This window comes from Felis catus, chromosome D1 (assembly GCF_018350175.1).
Source record: "Felis catus isolate Fca126 chromosome D1, F.catus_Fca126_mat1.0, whole genome shotgun sequence".
NCBI lineage: Eukaryota > Metazoa > Chordata > Mammalia > Carnivora > Felidae > Felis > Felis catus.
In genome coordinates this window covers 41,647,671-41,674,123 of record NC_058377.1, presented here as the reverse complement: position 1 = coordinate 41,674,123, position 26,453 = coordinate 41,647,671, and the positions used below count along the sequence as shown (strand labels likewise).

At 40.7% G+C, this 26,453-nt stretch overlaps 1 long non-coding RNA gene across 1 annotated transcript in view; it reads right to left on the bottom strand.

Moving 5' to 3' along the window:
- Positions 1 to 24,053, bottom strand: part of LOC123380446 — a 43,734-nt gene extending 19,681 nt beyond the window's left edge. The window contains exons 1-3 of the long non-coding RNA XR_006586209.1: positions 23,923 to 24,053; positions 10,954 to 11,018; positions 10,329 to 10,438 (exon numbers count right to left, since the gene is read on the bottom strand). This is a non-coding gene — a long non-coding RNA (uncharacterized LOC123380446). The remainder of the gene's footprint in view (positions 1 to 10,328; positions 10,439 to 10,953; positions 11,019 to 23,922) is intronic.
- Positions 24,054 to 26,453: the final 2,400 nt, after the last annotated feature.

Sequence of the window (26,453 nt, the reverse complement as noted above, 5' to 3'; positions counted from 1 at the left end):
AGAAATCTTCAGTTATACAGTTAAATCCCAACACATGTGGACACAGCTACACCTGTTTCTGTCAAAAGTAACTCTGGGGGCACCTGGGTGGCTTAGTTGGTTGAGCATCTGACTCTTGGTTTTGGCTCAGGTCATGATCCCAGGAGTTGTGGGATTGAGCCCTGCATTGGGCTCTATGCTGAGTGTGGAGCTTGCTTCACAATCTGTCTCTCTCTCTCTGCTCCTCTCCCTCACTCATGCTCTTTCTCTCTCTCTCTCTCAAATTAAAAAAAAAAAATATTAAAGTAACTTTGAATGAAATCATATGGTATTTGTTTTTCTCTGACTGATTTACTTTGCTTATAATATTTCTTAGCCCCATCCACATCATTGCAAATGGCAAGGTTCTTTTTGATGGCTGAGTAGTATTCCACTACATACATCTATATACATATCTATATCTATATATGTATACTATATAGTATACCACTATACCTATATCTATATATGTATACATATCTATATATGTATATATATATAGTATATCACTATATATATACATATATAGTATAGATGATATAGAGATAGATATATAGATAGATATAGATAGATCACATTTTCTTCATCCATTCATTATTTGATGGACATTTGGGTTCTTTCTATAGTTTGCTATTGTTGAAAAGGTTTAGAAGCATTCAAGCTCACTTTAGGCACAGCACATATTCCCCTTTCCTATGATAATAAGTATCTTTGCATTATAACAATAGGTTAGAAATAAACAACACCAGCACAGTAGTTGACAAAACAAAGCAAGAGAACTTGGGTGTTTCAGTTCTTTCATTAGAATGAAATGACCGCTTGGAGTTTTCATTTGTGTTAAGTTTAAAATATTGAAATAAATGTGAACTGGGAGGTGTTAATGTTTTTGTTTGGAAAACACAAACAACAAATATTTAGTAAAAGTATATAGAACATCTTAATGAATTTGAACAATGGCTTTACAATTTAAATGTATTCTCCTTTTGTGTGTTATTGTTTTCAAAGCACAAATTAAGAAAGTAATGATTTATCAATTATTACATCATCATTACTGAAAATGATTTTGTCATATGAAGAAGGGAGAGTTTAAAATTATCCGCTCTGTGTGGCAAGAATTCTACATATGTAACTATCTGAGAGACATTCATGATCCATCTCTATTCTCCTTCCCCACCATTTAATGAGCTCTCCATTTCTTTGGATTTTGCCTTCAAAGTCCATCTGGTTTCTCCCTTCCTCTGTGTCCCCACTCCATTGGTCTTATTTCAAGCCCCTACCATTTTTTGCTCCAACTAATGCAATGTTCTTCTGTTTGGTCTTCTGATCTCAAGCTTCACCATATATAGTCACTGAAGAGAAGTGGCATGATGGCATTTTGCATCTTAAGGTTAGGCGAGCAACTGTTTGGAGGGCTGCGAGAGTAAATATGAGTAACTATTTAAGAGAAGATAGTAATAGTACAAGATGACATTGCTTTGGACTGGAGTAACAACAGGAGAGTTGGAGAGATATAAATAATTAAAGAAGTTTGTAGAAGATTATGTTGGTTTTCTAAAGCTTCCATGACAAGGTACCATAGACTGTCTTAAATGATGTAAATTTATTTCCTCATGTGTCTGGAGGACAAAAGTCTGAAATCAAGGAATCAGCAGGTTTGGTTTCTTCTGAGGGTCTCCCTCCTTGGCTTGTAGATGGCTATCTTCTCCCTGTGTCTTCACATGGTCTTTCCTCTGTATGTGTCCTAATCTCTTCTTACAAGGACACCTGTTGTATGTGATTAGGGCCCACCATAATGATGTCATTTTAATTTGATTACCTCTTTAAAAACCCCATCTCCAAATACAGTCACATTCTGAGGACCTGGCAGTTAGCATTCCAACATAAAAACTTGGGGGGAGGAAGAATTCAGCCAATGACAGAAATATACTTCAGAAGCCTACCAGACAATAAGGACTATAAGCAGCTGTACATGAAATGCACTTGTATAATGTCCAGTGTGCAATGGGTGCTCAGGAGACACCAGAATAATGTCATGTGTCTCAGACATAACAAACCTCCTGTTAATTTCAAATCATGCCTTCCTCTCTCATATGTCCAGCCTTCTATTCAGGCTCTTCCTTCTGCCTGTATTGTCCTCTGGCTCCCTTGTCCTCCCCCTCACCTTCAACTCTTTTACTCCTACGTGAGCTCATATTTATCACGTAAGACTCAGTTCAAACATCACTTCCTCCTTGAAAATCTTTCCCTTTTCTCACCATAAAGATTTATCACTCCTTCCTTTACAAATCTTTTGTAGTTGGTATGCCATACACGGTGACTAATTTTGTCTTTTGTAGCATTGTGGCAATTCATATAAACGCCTAAATCTCCAGATGCTCAAGGCAGGGCTTGTGTCCTTCCTACCGTCACTGGTCAAAATCTAGCAATGTACCTTGTACACAGTAGTCACTCAGTAAATGTTTGTTAGATGAAAAAACATATACTAATTGCACAAATAAAGCTATCATCTACATAACAGCTTGCACCTTTACAAAGTACTATTACATGCACCATCTTCTTTGACTAGCCCAGTAAGGAAGGTACAGAGGCCGAATAGCAGAGTGCAGTGGACAGCTAACTATGGCCTGTGAGGCCACATTTATCCCACCATCTGCTTTTTCTATGGCCCCTGATTTTTTTTTTTTTTTTTTTGCAGATGGGAAGGGCGGAGCTTACATTTTTTCAAAAACATTTAATAAACTTTTTTCTTTAGAATAGTTTTAGATTTACAAAAAAGTTGCAAGCATATCACAAAGGGCTCCCATGTTCCCCACACCTGGTTTACCCAATTATTATCATTTTACATTACTATGGCATGATTGTCACAACTAATATTGAAACATTATTATTAACTAAAGTCAATATCTTATTAGGATTTCTTTACTTTTACCCTAATGTTGTTTTTTAAAAACATGTTTATTTACTTTTGAGAGAGAGAGACAGAGTGGGAGTGGGGGAGGGGCAGAGAGAGAGAGGGAGACACAGAATCTGAAATAAGCTCCAGGCTCTGAGCTGTCGGCACAGAGCCCAATGTAGGGCTCGAACTCACAAACCACGAGATCATGACCTAAATGACAACTTAACTGACTGAGCCACTCAGGAGCCCCCTAGTGTTTATTTCTGTTCCAGAATCCCATCCAAGATACCATATTACATTCCGTCATCATGGCTCTTCAGCTCCTCTTGGCCGTGACTGTTTCTCAGACTCTTGATAATTTTGATGAATACTGGCCTGGTATTTTGTAGAGTGCATTTCAATTTGGATCTGGTGTTTTTCTCAGTTAGATTGGGTTTATAGGTTTTGTGGAGGAAGGACATAAATGTAGAGTCCCATTCTCATCACATACCAAGGGTGTTGATATACTAGTTGCACAACTTTTCACTGATGATCTTAACTTTGATCACCTGGCTGAGGTTGAAGAATGGTTTTTACATTATTGACGTTTAGAAAAATTGAAATGTCCACAAATAAATTTTATTGGAACCCAGCCACGTTCATTTCTTTGCATGTTGCCTATAGCTTCTCTGACACTACAATGATGGTGTTGATAGTTGCAAAACAGACTGATGGCCCACAAAGCTGAAAGCATCTACAATCTGGCCCCCAGGTAATAGTGGAACTGTAACTGGATTGAATCAGACATACTTGGGTTCAAATCTCAGCTCTAGCATTACCATCCATCTATGTGATGTATGGCCAGTTCCTAAATATCTCTGAAACATGCTTTCCTCATCTGTAAAATGGGAATATTAATGCCTATTCAAGACTGTAATGAGGACTATGGATAATGTTCATAGACACATCAATAGTTAGTATCTATTACTCATTAGATAGATGTTGTTGTCCCCCACTTAACACAGAAAACAGATTCAGAGAAGTAGAGTGATGTGCATACCCCTTGGAAAATGGAAAATGGAGTCCCAATGTGCTTCCTGTTTCTTAATAGGTGCTGCAGCAGAAGGAATATACATGCTTTAAGCCCAGACACTTCAGTGTGACTGCAGCCTCTGGGTCTTGCTAACTGTGTGTCTCTGGGCAAGTCAGTCTTCCTCCCTGAAGCTGAGTTCCTTTATCTACAAAATGGGGCTAGCACATAATATTTAGTACTGAAGCCTGATGTGAAGATTAGCTGAGCTAAGGCATATAAATTCACTGTCACGAAGGATGGAGTCAAGAAACAGGAGTTCAATTTTTCACTACATCAAGCTGCATTTATGGCAATAGAAAGCTATTTGAATAGTGCTTCAAGAAAAATATTAAAAAGAAGGCAAAAACACCAAAGGCAAAAAAAAAATCAATAATCCTCTGATTATCTCTTGTTTTGAATTATCTTGCTTTGTACATTTTTCTGAGCCCAGACATGAGGGCAACTACCAGGTATAAAGCATGATGGACAGAGAAATGAATGTGAGGCAGCCCCTGGCTACAGGAGTTATGAACTTGAGTTGATTGCAGTATAAGACTAACAATGCATACTTCCAGTGAATTAAGGAATCCACGACCAAGATATGATAATAAATACATTTCTTCATGTGAGATGCTCAGCTTCTTTGAAGCACTTCACAATTCCTACTGTCCTCACCTTCTCTGAGCTCACCTCCAAACTATCCTTGTATCGTGATATAATTCACATTTACTCATGCTCTTGCAGACTTTTCTTCCTTACTCCCATAAATGCTTTGGAAAAAGCCTCTTCATGGTTAAGAAGCAAATTTTTAGAGTGCATCCAAGAGAAGCTTTTTATTTTCTTTCTGGATCTTTTCTTGGCCTGAGTGTTGCCATCAAGATATTGCGGGGGGCTTCTTTTGGATGGTGCAGGCATTTTTTTAGATGGTCGTCAAATATTAAAAATAATTTGAAAAGAGAAATATCTTATAGCATTATAAGTAGTCCATAAAAAATGCTTATTGTAATCAACAAAATAGGAATTCAATTAACTTTTAACTCTGTCTCACTCAGTGTGCAAAGTGCATACTTCTTTAGGACAAGGACATGATTAGTTTCCATCTCTCTTTCATCCAAGTGCCCAAAACAGCTCTTGCACAAGCAAAGACTCAACAGACATTTACTAAATGATCACCTATACAGCAGCCAGGAGAAAAAGATTTCCAATGCCCCATGATAACTATATGACTTAATCATAATACAGTCATTTTTTTTTCCCCTTTTATTTTCCTTCTCTGAATCTTTGAAGTTTATATTCTGTGCCACTCCAGATGCTAAGTGCAGGAACACAATGATTAACAAAATAGATACAGGCCTAGCCTGTATAGATATTCCAGCATATGGGAGGAAAAAGACAACTAAAGGTGCATTTACAATGTAACTTGGTAAAGGCTACATTAGGATCTGATGTAGACTCAGAGGTAAAGGAAAGCTTTCCAGAGGATGTGACTTAGCTGAAACATGAAGAACGAGTGGAAGTATAATCTGAACACAAGCTGGAAGCCGATATGGCCCAGTTTCTTCATGGAATCACGGAATTGTACATAGTATAGCCCATCAACAAAAGGTAATTAAAAGTGAATTCTAATCTTTCCTTACATCTCACAAAGAACATTAATATAGTCTAGTTCATTATGCACAACACATATATCAAAATACACTACGCATTCCTTCCCAATTCTGAAATCTCTCAGGAACTACAAAGCTATATAAACTTAAAAAAAATAAAATCTCCCTTTGACATAGGGTCTCCACTGCTTCTGTGTGTGTGTGTGTGTGTGTGCGCGCGTGCGTGTGTGTCAACATAACTGGAAGTTTCTCAGCAATCTCTACTTCAGCCACCAGCTATGCTGGGTCATTTCAATAGAGCCATGACTAGTGCAGCCTGTAAAATGTTTGTGTTAAACTCCACAAAGTATGGTTCCTCTCTTGCTAAATGAAATTAATTAATTAATTAATTAATTAATTACTACTAATAAAAATAATTTCTTTTTTAAGTTTCTTTATTTATTTAGAGAGAGAGAGTACAAGTGAGGAAGAGCAGAGAGAGAGAGAGAGAGAGAGAGAGAGAGAGAGAAAGAGAGAGAGGCAGAGAGAGAGAGAGAGAGAGAGAGAGAGAGAGAGAGAGAGAGAGAGAGAGAAACCAAGCAGACTCAGTGCTGTCAGCGCAGAGCCCGACATGGGGCTCGAACCCACAACCATGAGATCATGACCTGAACTGAAACCAAGAGTCATACGCTTAACTGAGCCACCCAGACACCCTAATAAACATAATTTCTAATTAATAAAGTTCCCATTATCATTATAGGAATTAGTCTTACACAGGAAAGGTGGTAGATATTGGAGGAGTACCCTGAGCAGAGGAATTATTTGGGGTGCATGAAATACAGCAGTTCAGTAACTGTGCAATGCAGAGAGACAAGAGAGGAGATGAGGCACATTACCAGGGTCCCTATCATACAGGCCATATTAACTGTACTAAAGACTGTGTTTTAGCCGATAAACAGAAACTAGAGGAGATTAAGATTATTCAATTACCTTCAATGGATAGACATTAGCCTCCTTAGTGAATTCTGCCCCTTTATCCTCTAAGTTAATCTTATCTGTGAAAAATTTTAAATCCAAGTATGAAAGCATTAAAAGTAAAAAAAATAAAAATCTTTCTTTATCAATCACTGGGAGCAGCAATATCTCAGCAAGTTGTGATCAGCTGTGGCCCGCTCTGGTCCCCTCTCTCTGTTGCCTACATTCTTCTCAGTCGCATTCCTTCGACACCAGCTTCTCTATGGCAGAGAACTAAACTTTCCGTGTCTGTTCTGAAGTGCCCTCAAGGAAATGTCATGATAGTTGACAAAATGACAGTGGTTTACAAGTAAATGGAGCAAAATTAACCCAAATATAAGCTACATCATTAAATAACTCAAAGATATTCATAAACATCAAAGAGTTCCTTAACAACTTACAATATACACTCAGAGTTCAATGGTGTCAGCTCACGGTATCCCTCTTACACATCCCATACATCATAGGTCTCCCACTTAACTGTCCACTCTGATTTGTGTGTGTGCTTGTGAGTGCTGCAGGTGCACTGAGGCTCAATTGTTACTAAATAGCTAACCCTAGTCAAGTCTCCTAAATTTACTTTCCACACCTGTAAAATGAAGATAACCTCACCTATCTTGGTGGTAAGAGCAGAGCGAAATGATTAGTGTATAATAACTGCAGTATATGAAATACCTGGTACAGAAATTTAACTAATGAATGCTCAGGATATGCTAATTTCCTTCCTTCTTGGCAGGTGGAAGAAGCAAATTCAACTTTCTGTCTCTGCTTTATTCTTGGGAAAAAGAATAGAAATCTGACCTTGACCTTCACTATATGGTATGCCAAGAGGTCTGAATGGATACAGTGCTATGGAAATGCCAACTCTTCCATGGGGCAAACTGTCACCTGTCTGAACAGCATGGTTTAAAAGAATATATTGTCCCAAAATGCCACCTTTCACCTCCGTTGTCAACTCTGAATATTTGTTGCCTTCAGAATGAAAACACACCTGTGAAGGCATTCTCTTCTATCCATTCATCTTATCAGTAATGGATTTGTGAGAGGCAACTGGCTGGAGTTCAGCAAAGGCAAAGTTTCACTTCAGCTCCTAAAAGCCCTGGCAGAAAGTGCAGGAGAGGGGCTCCTAGGTGACTCAGTTGGTTAAGTGTCCAACTGGCTCAGGTCAAGATCTTGCAGTTCATGGGGTTCAAGCCCCTCATCAGGCTCTGTAGTGACAGCTCAGAGCCTAGAGCCTGCTTCGGATTCTGTGTCTCCCTCTCTCTCTGCCTCTCCCCCCTCCTTGTACTCTATCTCTCTCTCTCGAAAATAAACAAACATAAAAAAAGAAAGTCTAGGAGAGCAGTGGATTCTCTAGTTCTCTCATCTCCTCTGCATTGTGCTATGATTCACATCACTCAGCTCACCCAATGTTGTATATTAGGTACAAACACAAGCCAAGGGACTTCATAGGATTTGATCTGCATGGTAAAACATGGCTGGGACTCTGAGAGCAAATGGCAGGGAAGGACATAAGTAGAGAAGGCACCCTGAGCAAAGGCCTAGAGGCAGAAGGAAACAGGGTATTATCTTGACACAAGAATTAGCCTGAAGCAGAACATGTGGTACAGGGTAGCAGGAAGTTCATATGTAGGGGAAAAAATAGGACAGGTATTCTGAAAAAGAACAACCAAATTTGAGAAATCAAACCATGACTTTAAGACTTACTATAAAGCTACAATAATTAAATTAGGATACGACAGTAAAACTTTGCTAATACCAAAGAGATAGACATATAGATCATTGGGATAAAAGTTAGAGTCCAGAAATATAGCCATACAGATATGGCCATTTGAACTTTGACAAAGGTGCAAAGATAATTCAACTGAGAAAGGGTCATCTTTTCATTAAATGGTGTTGGAACAAATGGGCTTCTATATATAAAAAGTGAACTTTGACCTATACCTCACACATTTTACAAATTTTAATTCAAATCATAATTATAAATTTAAAACATAAAGCTACAGAACATTTAGGAAAAAAAAAAGAAAATCTTTGAGACATGGAAAAAGGGTAAAGAGTTTGTAAAAATGACACAAAAGTCAGAAAAGAGAAAGACTGATAAAATGAGTTTCACCCAAACTCAAAACTTTGGTCTGCCAAAGATACAATGAGATACATACTGGGTGAATATATTTGCAAATTACACATCCAACAATGGACTTTACCTACAATATATAACAAATCTTTAAAACTCAATAATAAAACAACCTAATCAAAAATGGGCAAAGGTCCTGAACTTCACAAAAGAGAACATAAGAATGAGAAACAAGTACTCAAAAAGCTCAACATTATTAGCCATCAGGACAATGCAAATCAAAAACCACTGTTTTAGCAGCACCTGTGTGGCTCAGTCACTTAAGCCTCTGACTCATGATCTCCTGGTTGTGAGATCTAGCCCCACATCAGGCTCTGAGCTGAGAACATGTTCAGCGTGGAGCCAGCTTGGGATTCTCTCCCTCTCTCTCCCTCTCTCTCTCTCTCTGCCCCTACCCCACTTGTTTGCTCTCTCTCTCACTCTCAAAATAAGTAAATAAGCATTAAAAAATGCACTGTTTTAATCTCTATACTATCACTATTAAAATGGCAAAAATAAAAATATTGAAAATACCAAGGGCTGACAAGGATGCAAAACAACTGGAACTTTCATACATTACTGGTGAGAATGCAAAGTAATGCAGCAAAGTGATGAGAAGCTGACTGATGGCAATTTTATGTGCCAACATGGATGGGCCATGGGTGCCCAGATATTTAGTCAAACATTATTCTGGATGTGCCTTCGAGAGTGCTATTGGACAAGATTAATACTTAAATTGATAGGCCTTGAATAAAACAGATTGCTCTCCATAATGTGACAGGCCTCATCCAGTGTGTTGAAGGCCTTTGTAGAACAAAGACTGACTTTCCCAGGGCAAGAAGAAATACTGCCAGCAGATGGCCTTTGGATTCAAACTGCAATTCTTCCCTACAGCTCCAGTCTTCTGGCCTATGACACCAGATTTTGGACTCACCGAGCCTCCACAATCAAGTGAGAGATGTGAGCCAATCCTTTAAAATAATCGATAGATGGATAGACAGATAGATAGATATAAATACAGACATACACACATGTATGCATGCATGTTTATATACATGTGTATTCATGTATATATATGCATGTATACACAAACACACACACATACATATGTGCATGTGCATATGCACATTAAATACCAAAAAATGAGGGATAAGTTTCTGCAAGTTTCCTTAAAGGAGCTGAGTGGTTGAGTCACTCATTTACCCAATCCACAGGTCTGTTTGAGGCGACATGTGGTACATATTCTTACCAGCCAGGGGAAATGAAATGGTCACGGACATCAGCCTATCTTTCTCGAACTCAGAATTTAAAGCCTTAAGCTATGGGAATAAAATACCTAAAAATTATTGACATTTTCACATAAGCTTATACTTGTACTTTTGCTAAGACTTTGATCCTCCACTCTTGTTCTTAAGCACCAAGAGTTAATAGGAGTCCTGCATGGCCATTAGTGAATGGGCTTCCTTATATGAATAATGCAGCAGAAGAGACACTGCTATCTTAATCTCACCCTTCCACTAAGCCAGCTGCTGGCTTTAGCTGTCATTTCCAAGGACCACAAGATCAGCAGGGATTATGTACTCAGGACATCCTGACAAAGAGCACTGAGAATCAATAAAAAATGATTGGTCATTTAGCATAACACACCTTGGAATAATAGGAAGTTTCCCATTTGGTAACAGCTGGACTATCAAGTTCTTGTTTTTCACGCAGCTTGTTGAGATGTATCTCAGGAGCCATCTCTTGGATGACTGGATCTGGCAGGGGTCAGAGAGGCAAGGATTTACTTTAATACTGCAGACACTTGACGATGCTGTGGCGCTGTGATAATGAACAGCTGTTTGCAGCAGCACTGCTCACCGGCCGAAGGGGCATTCCCCGGCCTTCGGAGCTCGCTGCTGAGTGGGTATTGGTAAACACAGATTTTGAAAGAGAAGTCTTTCACCTGCCTTTAAAACTTTTCAAAAACTCGTATTTCTTATCCTCACCTAGGCAGTGGGCTCACAAAAGGGATTTATTTGTGAGCAAGGATGATGGAGATGGATAGTCTCATTTTCCTGACATTCTGTTCCTAGGAGAGACTCACTATTCCCTAAGTCCACTCAGGCAGATTTTCCCAGTGTCTACTTCATTCCCAGCTGGCATGTATGGGAAGTCCTGAGAGAGACAACGTGTTGAAATCCGGAGAACAAAGGCACTGGAATGAGACAGCCCTGACTGAATTCTGGCTCTGAGACTTACTGACACTGGAATCCTTGGGCAAGTTACTTACCTCCGAGCTCAGCTTCCTCATATAAAGGAGCCATGATGATACTGCCTTATAAGGTAGTTCTGAGCCTACAAAAGGAAAAAACAATGTACATTAAAAGCTCTGTCACATCAAAGGCACTCAACAAGTACAGATTATTATCGTTTTGCTGATGGTCCTAACTTGACGATCCCAGTTTTCACCAGGCACTTCAGGCCTGGGAGTGGTCCCAGGAAACAGGTGAACATTCCTTTGTGCAGAGCATTTTCTTTCTCTTGGACAGCTAGGTGAGGCTACAACAGACTCCAGAAGGGTCATTCCATTTTCTGTATGTAACCAGTTTAGTGATATGAAATGAGAAAACACCATGCTTATGGAAGAATTTTTTTTAAGTTTTTTAAGTTTATTTATTTATTTTGAGAAAGACAGTGTGAGCAGGGGAGGGGCAGAGAAAGAGAGAGGGAGAGAGAGAATCCCAAGCAGGCTCTGTACTGCCAGCACAGACCCAGAAACGGGGTTCAAACTCATGAAACTGTGAGATCATGACCTGAGCTGAAACCAGGAGTTGGCTGCTTAGCTTACTGAGCCACCCAGGTGCCCAAGAATTTTTTTTTTTAATAGAATATGTGTGTTGTTAGTTTTGTTAATAAGGCTCCACTAAACTTAACAATTAACCATTGAGTGCTATCTTATCTCAGACCCTTGTGTTAATATGTGAACGAGATAGAAATGAGCATCACCCTTATGAATCCTCAGTTTCACAGCGTTTAGATAAAAATTAGCATGCAATTAAAACCTATTGTGAAACATGCTACCATAGAGAATATATAGAATGCTATACAAACAAAAGCTCAGACCTAGGCAGGGGGTGGGGGAATAGTCATATAAGAGATAAATAAGAGTTATTTGTCTGTTGGGGTGGGGGAGCATTATTCCAGAAAGAAGGAACAGCAAAGGTGAACGGAGTGGCAAGAAAATGAGGAGCATTTTCTCTGAAGACTTGAGCTGGGAGGAGATCCTGTAGGGTCTTGTGACTCAGGAGCGTGGACTTTACCCTGAAAACACAGAGAAGCCATCGGAGTGCTTTAGGCAGGGGTGGGCACAATCTGATCTGTGCTCTAGAAACTAGATCCCTGTGAATGCAAGATGGAGAACGGATTCAAGGCAGCAAAGCTGAAGACAACTCGGAGCTGAGGCAAGCCAGGTGAGCGCTGGTGTTGTACTAGACAAGTAGCAAAGGGATCTTGGAAGAAACAGGGCTCTCTGGGTAATACCAATCTCACATTGTACATGAATCTTAGCAAATTTTACCAAACAGTTAAATTAAGTATTTTAATTAATTGCAAACACACTTCGTGAGTTTCGTTCTAGCCAGGATAGCATGCTCACATGAATAGGCTCCAGCCAGGGGATCATTTATTCAAAAGAATCTGTGAGAACTGGCATACACAAAGCACTGTGGACCCACAAAGCTGAAACTGCCACTGTCACGTAGGTCAACGGTGCCAAATGGGAAAGACAGGATTGGAAAGTAAACGTTTTCCATGCGTTAAGACAAAGTTCTCCAGTCCTGGTCAAATAAACGAATTGAACAAATGAATCACTGATGTTGGCCTATGTTTGGCCTTAGAGAGTGGAGATTAAGAGGAAGAAATAAAACTGAATGAATATCCACATTGAGGAGACAGTGGGTGAGGATACCAAGGTAAGAAAACAGCGAATGCCAAAGAATTCTGCACAGTTCAGTATGCATTTCCTGCACAGGCAAGGGCCGGTGTAGTAAAGACTAGCACACAAAAGACACATCAGAGTTGGCATGCAGAAAGTCTGGAGGATGGAGATTTTGAAATTCTTTTAAAAAGGTGGAAACATTGGAGGATTCTCGGTATGAAAATAAGTAAACCAGAGTCAGACCCACCACCTAATTGGTTAATTTATTCTCTTTTCCTTTTGTTCTCTTTTAAATTTCTTTTAAAGTTTATGTATTTTGAGAGAGAGAAAATGCAGGGGACGGGCAGAGAGAGAAAGAGAGAGAGAGAGAGAGAGGTGGAGAGAGAAAATCCCAAATAGGCTCCCTGCTATAAGCACAGAGCCCGGTGTGGGGCTTGAACTCACAAAACTAAGATCATGACCTGAGCTGAAACCAAGAGTCGGACGCTTAACTGACTGAGCCACCCAGGTACCCCTCTCTATTAATTTTTTGTTAATTTTGGGGGCACCTGGGTGGCTCAGTCAGTGAAGCATCTGACTTCAGCTCAGGTCATGATCTTGTAGTTCATGAGTTGGAGCCCCGCGTCAGGCTCTGTGCTGACAGCTCAGTGTCTGGAGCCTCCTTCAGATTCTGTCTCCCTGTCTCTTTGTCCCTCCCCCACTCATCCTCTGTCTCTCAAAAATAAATAGAAACATTAAAAATAAAAAAAAATAGAGTAATATACAAAGGTTTTAGGGATTTGCACATGGACACATTTTGGGGGGCCACCATTCAACTCACTAGATCACACCTTAAGAAGCAAATAAATGCCACTTCCTGCATGAAGCCTTCCCAGATAGCCTCTGGCTCAAAGACATCTTTCCACAACCTGAGAATTCATAGCAGTTTACTTTTACAACTCTTAACCCCTTATTATTCCTCAGCCTTTAAAAATAATTATTTTTCTGCAAATCAAATTTGCCCTACCAGACTTCTTACATAGAGAGCTAGACTAAATAAATTGAAACTTCCTTTCAACCTAAAGAGTATATATTTCTTTTCTTTAAGTTCTTGGACCTTAGGGACCACAATGTTTCAAGTCTATATGCCTATGATGACTACAAAACTCTTCCATGGAGTATATGGAAGTAAATCTTTGTTGCATGAATGGATCACTGGATAGATGGGTGTATAGATGATTGATGTTTTCCAGCTTTTGAAAATAGTGTTGCTTCAGAAGCATTCAGAAGCAAATATATTTGACCATGATATTTGAAAGAGTAGCTCTGTGAAGATGCAATCAAAAAGAACAGCTTTCTGACATTAGGCTGCACTTTTTGGATTCTGAATACTTTCTCTGCATATCATCCAGGACAGGAGATAATTCACCAAGATAGCATTTTCTCTTCATGTCATATAAAATGGAAAATGCATGTTCTTTTTCTCAGTGGCTGGAGACTCCCTTCCTTGTTGGGCAATGCCAATTAACACTTTAGGCATTGGTTTAGAGTTAGGGAGGTCCACGTTGCAGCTGGCAGGACAAATAACTGAACACAGAATCTGCATGCTGCCCTGCTAGCTTCTAATTGTCCGTGATCATGTTGAAGCCTGGAGGGCAAATTGTAAAGTATGGTAACAAAGGTGTCCTTGGTTGGACCAACATTTTGTAAAGTGCAAGCAGTGACTGATCTGACAGGCTAAACCACAGGCCATCTGTAGCCTGTCTAAAGGATATGTCCAGCTTGAACATCAGACTCAATCTACTCTCCAACTTGACCTTTTGCCTGAGCAGCTGGAAGAAACACAGGATTATGGTGCTGTGGACCAGCTGCACTTTCACTCATGAGCTCCTCGGGTGAACACTAAATACGCTGATCTACATCTACTGCTACTTACCCAGGTCTTGGTACTTGAAAGACTGTCTGATAACTGCCCAGCCTTTGAATTTGATCTTCTGGTTTTTAGTAAACATTTCAAGAGAGAATGTAGACATATCGGCAAGGGAAAGCTCACTAGAATTATATGGAGGAGCTCCATATAGACCGCTGAGGCTCCAACTCCAGGACTTTCTCTGGGCGCGCATGGACATGCACCTGACTGCCAGGTACACAGAACCAAACACGGAGCTCAAGCTTTTGTCTCTAGTTCAGTTTATGGCTTTGGATATAATTCCCCAGCTCCTCTTGCTTTGTTTTTCCATTATTTTTTTTTTTTTAATATCTGTTAAGTGGCAGTCAATACTATATTGTATGGCTTTTCATGAAACAAGTTTTTTGAAAGTAGGAGGCATTTAGAAATAGAAATAAATAGGGGCGCCTGGGTGGCTCAGTCGGTTAAGCGGCCGACTTCGGCTCAGGTCATGATCTCGCGGTCTGAGAGTTTGAACCCTGTGTGGGGCTCTGTGCTGACAGCTCAGAGCCTGGAGCCTGTTTCAGATTCTGTGTCTCCCTCTCTCTGACCCTCCCCCGTTCATGCTCTGTCTCTCTCTGTCTCAAAAATAAAAACAAACGTTAAAAAAAAAGAAATAGAAATAAATAAAAATAAAAACAAATAGAAATAACACAAACCTATTTTCAAAGATTAAAATGTAGACAAAGGGTATTTTCAAAAGAAGAAAGCCTGCTAGAAAAAGAAATGTCCTTGGTTTAAAAGAGGCAGATCACAGTTCAGCTCTGTCACTAACTCTGGGTCCTTAAAGAGGCCAGTCATTTTCTCCATGACTTACGTCCTCTTCTGCCATTTAACAAACATATTCAAGCATCTGCTGTCTACCAAGAACTGTGCTAGAAAAAAGTCCTAGTAGCTAACATTTTCTGAAGATCTCCCTAGGCACCAGAAATGTCTTCTACGAGCATTATCTCATTTGATGTCACACCAACTCAGTGAAATCAGTGCTATCATCACCCCATTTTACAGGTGGGGAAATTCATATTAAATAGTTTGCATGGTGGTAGGCTATGGAGCGATAATTCAAACCAGGCTTTAGGGCTCCAGAACCTTGAGTTAACACAATGGACCACCTTCAAGGAGCCTAGGGCAGACAACTGCAACACTGTCTGAGGCAATATTTAGGAAAAAAAAACCTGAGGACAGAAAGCAAAGAATAGGTTTTTGAAAGTGTGTTTTGGTAACTTAGTAGGAAAGATTAGTGAAAAGACACAACAGAAAGGAAGGGGAAATAAAACATGTGAAGATGGTGCTGAGGAAGTCAATTATACATCCCATCATAGGATGCTGAATGTTCCTCTCCTATGTGTAGTGACTGCACATTTATTACTTAGATCTATGCACAAACTCCTCCAGTACCAGCAGGAAATCTCCTGAAACATTCTTGATTGCCCCACCGCCTGGAAAGACAAACATAGTTACAGGAACACGTCCCTAAAAATGTACTCTGCCCCTCAGAAGAGATGTTTGACAGCTCTACCTTGACTCTGTGACAGTTCTATATTCAAGGTTTGTGTCAGAATATTTGTACTTTTCATTGGGAACAGATGGACCATCAGTTTAACCATGAAAAGGAACCCAGGCGTAGCGGCCAACAGTATTGTGTGGAAAGAAGGCAAGTCCCCAGGCAGCATAGGAGGTGATGGGCACTCAAGCAAAGGGAAGCTTGCATACATGGAACATATTTTTCTGCCCACCAGTTATTTGCTGAGAATTTAAAGTTATTTTAACACACACAGCAGATGAGTAGTTTCTTTACAAACTATTGCTCATTTAAAGTTTTTTTTTCGTATTTTCACTCACATTTTTCACATATTTAAAGTTATTTTAACACACAAGGTGGATGAGTACTTTCTTTAAAAATATTCCTCATTTAAAGGTTTTTGGTTTTTTTCACATTTTTCACTCACATTTTTCACTCTGTCAGTGCAGAGCCGCACATGGGGCTCAATTCCACGAACCATGAGATCATGACCTGAGCAGAAATTAGGAGTCAGACACTAAACCGACTGAGCCACCCAGGCCCTTTTTTTTTTTTAATTGAAGTATTACTGACACACAATGTTACTTGGTTTCAGATATAAAACTAGGTCTCATTTAAGGCCCAATTTGCACATCACCTCCACACTGCTGCCTTCTCTGGTTGAAGAACTGATTAGCCCCACCAGTGCTTTGTAACTTCTATTAAGGCACTTACATCATTTATTATATTTAATTATACATTTACAATCTGCCTCTCCGAATGGATTATGAACCCCTGATACATGCACGCTGTAATAACAAGAATATGGGGGCTAAAGTCAAAAAGAACCATCCAAGTTCAGAATGTGAAAATGGTAGAGCTAAGTTAGTTAACCTTTTGGGCCTTCCTTTTTTCACCTGTCAGTTGGAGATGATAATATCTACTCATTAGAATTCACGTGAGGAGGAATTAGGAAAATGTGTGGGAAATGTTAGCACACTTCTAGTTGCTCAACAAAGGATAATCATATTTTCATTATTCTTGTGTCTCTAATGCCAAATGCCACAGAGTATGTGTGCCCCCAAAATGCTGATTATTAACTAAGTAAATACCACTTTCCTATGGCTGCTAATTAGATTAATCAATATAATAAAACTATGTAAAAACAAATTGAGGGTTGATGAAATCTGTCCTAAGAGTTTTCCATGTCTTGATGGGCCAGTTGTGTATGTCAAGGGTACTGAAATAGTACTGAATAGTACTGAATAGAAATCCCTCTCCCTAGGCATGCAATGCATTCATAATATCCGTCTTCTATCCTCACAGCCCTAAGTTAAACACTCACTAGAGAGTGCCTCCAGTTCTGGACTGCCCTGGAGCAGCACTGTGACCTTAAGCAAATTATTTGGTTTCCCCATCTTTAAAGGGACAATAATAAATGTGTGTTATAAGAATCTTATAAAGTGTGAAATTGAAAATATGAATAAAGTAACTGCATGAACTAAACCTCTTCTCCCTCCTTCTCACCCTCCCCACCATCCTTCTGATAAACTGTTCTGATAAAAAAAAAAAAAAAGACTAGAATGACCGATTCAGCCACACCAAGGTCAATGACTAATGACTAGTTATTCAAAGTTTTCCCTTTGCTGATCCCCACCTCTTTGGTTTGCCTTTCCCCACAGCTGAGACCACTTAATTCCCACATGCATATTCTGACCTGCTCCAGCTCCTGGGAGTGCCCTGCTTTCCTGCCAGGAGGATTTAAACACCTGTCTCCCAATGTGGGGTCAGGGGATGGAAGGAAAATAAATCATTCACAAATCCACCCACCCATCCACTCATGCCATCATTCAGTAAACACTTAACGGATAGATATCATGTGCCAAGCTCTGAACTAAGTACCAAAGATATGAAGAAACATAATAGCAGCAATAATAATAAGAACAAGAACAACAACAGCACATGGCCCATGCCCTCAAGTTGCTCACCACGTAGGGAGGGAGACAGAAATACAAGCAGGTCACTGCCATGCAGCATGACGACTACAACACAAGAGGCAAGCTACTACGGCGAGATGCTGGATCTGTGTCTGTGTCATACAGAAGGACCGCAGCCCATCAGTCCAGTCTTGTTTCTGAACTCTGCCTCACTCATGTCCTCGGCATCCTGGTGCCCCCAGGACAGGCGTCCTACTTTGCTCTAATCAACCTGTCTCCCGGAGACTCATGTCTAGTCCTGTGATTAGGGTCCACACCAAGTTACTAGGCTACACTGATGTTTTTACCCCTGCCTGGATTCTGTCACTGCCTCCCCTATCACCCATCACAGGCTTGCTGGACACATCCGGGTTCTCCAGCTTTGCTAGCATTACCTTAGAATAGCCTGCGTGCTCTCTGCCAGGCTAGAATTTCTCTCACTTTGTCTCCTCCGTCCTCACCCCCACCTCCAATCATGTCCTGACAATGTTTCCAGGTGATCCTTCTGCACTCTGAAGTCTGAGAGCCCCCTATAAGGAATTCCCCTAGGCAGGTGTATCAAAGGCTCTTTGGGACTCCTTCCCATGACTCTTGTTTCCCTATCAGGTGTTGGAAAACATTCAAGTTCAGTAATTTCTGAGTATTTGCTATGTACCTGACACTGTGGTAGACACTGGGGAGATAACAGTGAGCAGACTGCAAAGACATGGGACTCCCTGCAGTCACATCTATAATCCCAATCCTAGAAACAGCTCTTCTCAAAGTATGAGCAGCAGTGGATATGGAGAGGACAGTTGGCTCCAGCATTCCATGGCCAGAAAAGAAAAGAAAAGAAAAGAAAAGAAAAGAAAAGAAAAGAAAAGAAAAGAAAAGAAAAAGAGCTATTTTTTGCAGAGGTCCCGGTACCTGAAGGTATAAAATTAAATGAGCTTCTTTCTCATCTTTACTCCCTGTTTCTCTCCTATCTTAACTCTCTGCTTCTCACAGCCTCTTAGGAGAGACATATATTAAACGTAATTATACTTTACAAAACTTTCAAGAACAGCTGTGATAAGTGCTAAAAATAAAAAGGTATCTACTATATGCCTGGCATCACGCTGTATGCAAAGCCCAAAGAAAGGTACATTAGAAACAATTTCTGCCCTAAGTAGCTCATAGTATAGAAAGTGCAACATAAAAATTACCATAAAATATAAATTATAAAATGCACTATCTTCAAGTGACTGATTCTTCTTGAGAGCGGCATGTGGAAGAAGATTTTACATATGCCTAGAACCAACCTGAAAACACAAGTCCCATATTTTAGATGCCATGGATATGGAGTCATAGACACCTAGTCACCTCTACCTACATATCAGATTAGCAACATTCTGGATGTATCTCAGTGTCAAAGCATTTCTCAAGAAAAATGCATTTCAAGACCTTTGCATATCTGTTAGAAAAGAGAGAAGTATGCAGCTATATAAAAATAGCTGCCATTTACTGGTGCTAACATTATGCTGGGTTTCGTGCTAAGACACAGGATTGTAAATAATTCTCACAGCTGGCCTTTAATGTTGGCATTAGTATTATCCCTGGTTTTCGGATGAAGAAGTTGAGTTTCAGAAACAATCCTTCACTTGCTAGATCAAGCGCCAGGCAGTGACAGAGCTGGGATTTAAAGCCGGGTTGTCCTTACTCCAGAGTCCCAGCTCATTCCTACTATGCTTTGCCACCTTGAATAACTTTCTTCATCTCCTCTGAGCTATGTCTTTTGTTTAGTTTGGTATTTCTTTGGTAGAATTTTTCTGGGTACTTTATTGAATACTTACTCATGTCAAGTGCTTAGCTGGGGACACTGACAAAAGGCAACACTTTGACTTCTGGAAGAACTTAGTTATTTAAACCAATCCTACCACAGTGTGATTAGAAAACATGGCCCAAATGGTTACTGGGTGCTCCAGAGCCTGTCTTCCATTTGATAACTGAAACCCATCAGGACCACTGACTTACTCCAGGCACTGGAGGCACAGGCTTAATAAGAAACGGCCTCTGGCCAAACTGTGGAAAGAGCCCAAATGCCCACCAACTGATGAATGGACAAAAAAGATGTGGTGTACATACAACAGAATATTACTCAGCCATCAAAAAGAATGAAATCTTGCCATTTGCAATGATGTGGATGGAGCTAGAGTGTATTAAGTGAAATAAGTCAAAGAAAGACAAATACCATATGATTTCACTCATACGTGGAATTTAAGAAACAAAACAGATGAATGTATGGGGGAGGGGGAAAGAGAGAGGGAAACAAACCATGAGACACAGAAGGATAAAGAGCAAACTGAGGGTTGACGGAGGAAGGTGGGTGAGGGATGGGCTAGATGGGTGAGGGGCATTAAGGAGGGCACTTGTTGTGATGAGCACTGGGTGTTGTATGTAAGTGATGACTCATTGAATTCCACTCCTGAAACCAATATTGCACTGTATGTTAACTAACTGGAATTTAAATAAAAATTTGGAAATAAAAAATAAAGTAGAAAAGGATAAAAAGAACAAGAAAATGGCCTATGACCTTAAGGGGTTTCCAGTGTAACAGTGGGGAAAACAAGATATTAAGCAAACAGTCATTGTTGCAATGGCAGAAATCTGAAAGTGGTGCTATACAAACTCAGGGGATGGGGGGCAGACCAAGAAGGCTTCTTGGAAGAGGCAGCACTTGCATGGAATGCATAAGGGTGAGAAGAAACTAGGTGGGGGTGTGTTGTAAGAACATTCAAGGCAGAAAGACAGCAATGTGTGAAGAAAGTCTCTGTCTGAAACGGGAGAACTGGAGTGCCTGGGTCAATCAGTTGGTTGAACATCCGACTACTGATTTCGGCTCAGGTCATGATCTCACAGTTCATGAGATTGAGCCCCACGTGGGGCTCTGCACTGACAGCATGGAGCCTGCTTGGGGTTCTCTCTCTCCTCTCTCTCTGCCCCTCCTTCATTCATATGCTTCTCTCTCTCTCAAAATAAATAAACATTAAAAAAAAACCCAGAAAACCACACCTAGATCGATACTGATTTTCTTAACTCATTATACAAGTACTGAGCATAGGGTTAAGAAAACTGGCTTTAGCAGATCTGGTTTCAAAAAAAATTAGCACTCTCTGCACCTTGATTCCTGAACCTATAAAATGGGGATAATACCTATTTTGAAGAACGAATGAAATCATGCAAAACCACAGAATTTAACGATGGTATGCATTATTCATGCTGTTATTGGCACTTGTATATCACGAGGTGACAGAGTAGACCATTACCATCCGATTAGGGGCTTATATTATATGTTGTTTCAAGTCATAAAATACTATCCAGAATCCCCCTCAGAGTCTCCAAGGGAGGATATGGATCAGCGCTGTTTATGGAATGAGAGCCATAATTCTCCTGTGATCAGGCCAGACACATCTATGAACGAGGCGTGCAGGAGCAAGCAGTAACTGACAACCAGTTTTGCTTTGTTTTCTAAGAACTGTAATGGCCTCAGCCTCCTTCCTTCCTCTCAGTGAGCTTGAGCAGAACAAAACCAGAATTTATTTCACTGTACTGCCAACACTTCATTTCATTTCCCTGGAATAATTCTCTGGGCACATCCTTGGCTGTTTCTTATTTGTCAGCCCTCTCCCAGTGCAGCTTAGGAGATCTTAGAGGAGAGATGCTGAATCAATATTTGAGCTTTATGTGGGCCCTGGAAAAGCCCTGAATACACAGCTGAGGCCCAAATCTGCCTCGAATGCAGTCCTGTCCCACTGAGTAGGCTTCTGACCTGGAAGTGAGGCTGGGATGCAAAGGCTACTCCCGTGCGGTTTGTCTTGGACCCCAGAAGAGCCTCAGATGCCTGGCTTTCAGAGGTAAAATGGCTGTCTCATATTGACCACCACTACTGCCATTCCCCACCTCCTGACCTCTGGATTTGCCCTGTCACTCACGAGGTCTGAAGTGGGAGTCACTGGGCCTGAGTTCTAGTCTTAGCTCTGCTTACACCCATCGTTGACTTCTCTGGTCTCAGTTTTCCTTCCTGACAATGGGCTGACTGGGCTAGAACAACAATGTACTCAATTAAGTTATTCAGTCATTCCACAAACATTAACTGCATACTTACTCATACCAGGCACACTGCTGGGGATACCTCTGAAAACAAAATGTTTCATGGTCTTTGCCACTCTTGCTATATTGCAGGGGAGCACAGACACCAACACAAGCACATAACTCCAAATGTTAGGAGTTAATACAAGCAGGAAAGAAGGAAGAGTAACTTCTTTCTACCCTTCTGAAAACAGAGCAGGCTTGGAGGCTTATATGGAGTGTTGAGCACTGTGTACATAGGCTCAGGAAGATGAAATGGGTACGTTTGGAGGGGTACAACCTGAGGAAGTCACTGAGATTCCAAGGAGATTTGAAACTGGTCACGTGAAGAACTACAGATATATAGCCATGGAAAAGAAGACCTGCTAGAGAGGGTGGAAATTTATTTTTTTTAAAAAAAGCCTTCAAATAATTAAAGTGTTGCCATGTGGAAGAAAGATTAAACTTGTTCTAGGTGGTCTCATGAAGTAAAACTGTGACCAGCGACAACATTGGAAGGGAATAGATTTGGTTCAAAATGAGAAGTCCCACAAACTAAAGAGACAACAGAACAGGCTGTTTCAGGAGGTAGTGAATTCCCTGAAAGTGTTGAAGCTGAAGCAAGACAGATGACCATATGGGCAGAGCATACTTCACTTTAGTGAATATCTAGACAGAGTCGACAATCTGTCCACAGTGAATGAATGAAGGACTGAAGTAATCAATGCATCAAGGCCCAGCACTTGGCGCTTCTCCAGGAGAACTGAAAACAATACCTACAAAATCCTCTCATTCTGAGAATCTCAAATTCTATAGATCTATGATTCTGGTAGAAGTTGGCTGGCTGAAGAGGGAAGATTTGGGGAATATCAAGGAAGTCCCCAATCATACCAGATTTTTTTCATCTGCTCTAAATTGCAAAAGCTCTCAATTTCTGAATGGGAACAACAATACTTTTGTCATGAGGTGTGTTTTCTTTGGGTTTATTCATTTTTGAGAGAGGGAGAGAAACAGAGAGAGAGAGAAGCCGTTGGGGAGGAGCAGTCGAGGGGGCAGCACAGAGGATCTGAAGCAGGCTCTATGCTGACAGCAGAGAGACTGATGAGGAGCTCGAACTCACAAAATGTGAAAGCATGACCTGAGTTGAAATCAAGAGTCAGACACTTAACCAACTGAGCTACCCAGGCACTGTGTGAGATGTGTCCTTTAAAGGTAGAAGACAAGTATATATTACAGTGGGCTTAAATGAATGAATTCATGCAAAGCATTTAAAATAGTGCCCAGTAGATATTTACTGTAGCTTTGGGCATTGGGATTTTGTTCCTTTTACACTCCAGAGACCTCTTTAGGTGAACAGCACAATTAACATGATTATTACACAAACCCTAGGGGAGGGGCACCTGGGTGGCTCAGTCCATTGTGTGTTTGACTCCTGATTTCCACTCAGGTCATGATCTCACAGTTCCTGGGACTGTGCCCCACATTGGCTCTGCGCTCACAGCACAGAGCCTGCTTGGGATTCTCTCTCTCACTCTCTCTCTCTCTCTCTCTCTCTCTCTCTCTCTCTCTCTCTGCCCTACCGATCCTTGTGCACATGGGTTCATTTTCTCTCTCTCTCTCAAATAAATAAATTAAAAAAAAAAAAAACTAGGGGAGAGAGTTGGTTGGGGAAAGAGAAAGAGCAAAAACTTGAATTCTTAAACTGATTGAACTTGAGATATCTGAACATTCCCATACGAAAGAAGTGTTCCTAACATCAGACCAGATGAAAACTACCAGAGCTTGGGACTAGATGAGAAGAAATGGGAAAGAAAAAAATGAAGGTAAGTTACCGAAGCTCCAAATAACCAAAGTTAATCTTCAGCGTGTGGACGAAGTAGACTGAGCTAACCAATACATTTGTTGACTGTGCCTTTGAGACTGTCTCTCGAATCTTGTTCTCCTCCCTACTTGTGGATGCTGCTGCCCTGAAGAGAGAAAAAAACACAGGTTAAACCAATGAAGCAGGAACCAGAGAGAGCAGGTGGAGTCAAAACTGAAGGGGGGGAAACTGGAACGATTTCCGAGAGGTTAGAGAGTGTGGAGCTACAGACCAGTGTTGCTAGGTGAGAAAGGAAAAGGGAAAGGTGTTAAGCTGGTTCAAACTACTGTAAAATCTTCCACTTGGTGCCACTTGCCTGCTTTCGCCCATCCTCCACACTGCTTAGTAGAATGGATTTGCAGGAAAATAAAGCTGATTATGTCTGCTTAAAAAGTCCAGCGAACTCACCATGAATGTAAGATATACTTCAGATGCCTCAGCCTGGGCCAGCCCTGGGCTACCTACTGTCTTCATCTCCCTCTTTACCGCATATCACAGCACACTCATGTGAGGCTTCCCATCAGCCCCAGAGCCATCAGACCCTTTCTGGTCTTGTTGCCTTTACCTGTTCAATGCTCCCCCCCTGGAGCCATGCTTCTGTCCCACACAAACCCATCCTCTTCTTTATGTTCCTTCCTTAAGATCTCATTTGGGAAGCCATTTGGGAAGCCCTTATCAATACCTCCAGCACCTCAGCCCAACAAAGCCTCAACAGAGTTCATTTTTCTCAGAGTACTCATCTTCACATCTCTACAGAGTTTTTAGAGTGAAGTCAAAGTCTCACTGCCTCAGTAGATAGTGGTATCTTCAAAGACAAGAAAGTATATCATTATATACTAGTGCCTGCCTGGCACTTAGTAGGTATACTTATAAATGTTCGTTAAGTAAATGGTTGATCAAACATTCACATTGAACTTCTTGGAAGCAAGGCTCTTTACAAACAAAATAAGATTGCTATAATTTGTAATGTCTCTTTTATTTGTTCTCCCTCTACCTTTTTATGTTCTTTGTACCATTTGTACATTTATTTCAGCCTCACCAGACACTTATTCAACTCTTTTGATTTAATTTCTCCCTCCATAGATCAACTGTGTATGGACACCTCAGCTACAGAGCCTCTTGTTCGTAAATATCCACTGGATGGTTTTACTGGTCAGATGCCTTCCACATTTTAATGGAAAATACTTAAGAAGATGTGCTCGATAAGCTGCATCATTTGCTCACACTCAAAAGGGACCGAGATGTGTCCATCAATAACAACTCACATTGCATTAAAATATAGATTAAAACACATAAAAGTAAAATAAACTTCATTTAGACTTAATAAAATTTAATGCCTTTTTCGAGAGTGCCAAATATTTTCAAAGGTGGACACTTTCAGAAAGAGCTTCCCTGACAGGAGAATGTCCCTCTGGAGGTTTGTTATTGGGATTCAGGATTGGTTAGTGGCTTTGTTCTCATCATTGCATGATTTAATGTGCTAAAACTGACAGCTTTATTTCTGGATTTTTCAAACGGGCAGCAGCAGTTCCTCGAAGGAAGGAAAAGGCACAGACACATCCCAGGCCTGAAGGAACAAGTGTGTCCTGAGAACACCGAGCCTTAATTGCAAGCTTATGTTAATGAGAGAAGCAGGGCAGACGGGTGTGGGGTGGAAGAAAGGGGCACTTGTCCACCATTCAGACCAAACTCACTCTCACCTAATTGAGAAGCGGAGCTGTTTCTGGCTTGCCTTAGCACACAGCCCGGATGAGCCAACATGTGGATTCCCTATTAACTGTTGCTGCCTGTGATTTTTGTGATTTAAGTGAGGAGCTGACTATGTTTTTCACCACATTAATAGCAGGGAAACATATGATGAAGTGCCATGTTCTTTTCTAGAACCAGCTGCACTTCCAGTCAGACTCTGTGGATGGAGAGCCCCATGTGACCTCGTGTCACTCAACAGTGTCTCTCCCCTATTGACAGTGAGTGGCACATGGCCAGCAGCTCTCCGCCGGCTTGGGCCCAATCATGGTCATGACCACACTGGTGACTGGGTGGAGAGATAAGTGTAGGCTTCACATGCCAGTGGGTGAGTTTTCCAGGAAGATAGAACTACTGGAATTCCTAGCTTCACTGACTTTTTTTTTTCTTAATGTTAGGCTGCACAGGAAGCTTCTTCAAATCAGTCCTAAGGTTTTAGAAGACTATGACGGCAGTTCTAAGAAGCATCAGAGGCCTGTCAGAGCATCTGTCAGTAGTATGCCCAGGCATAGCACCGTTAGTGGGGAAAAAAAAGACAGACACAGAGGAGACTGCACATATCCTCAGTGGTTTTCTCATATTTTGTCTTGTTTCTGGTAGACTACAATGCCTTGTGGCTCCAGGATATTGCGGGAAGGTTGGAAGGTTGTTTTTTGGTTTTTTTTTGTTGTTGTTGTGTTTTGTTTTGTTTTGCTTAACGATGTGGACATCTGTGAAAACTTGACTGTTTATATGAATGTACATGCACATGTACAT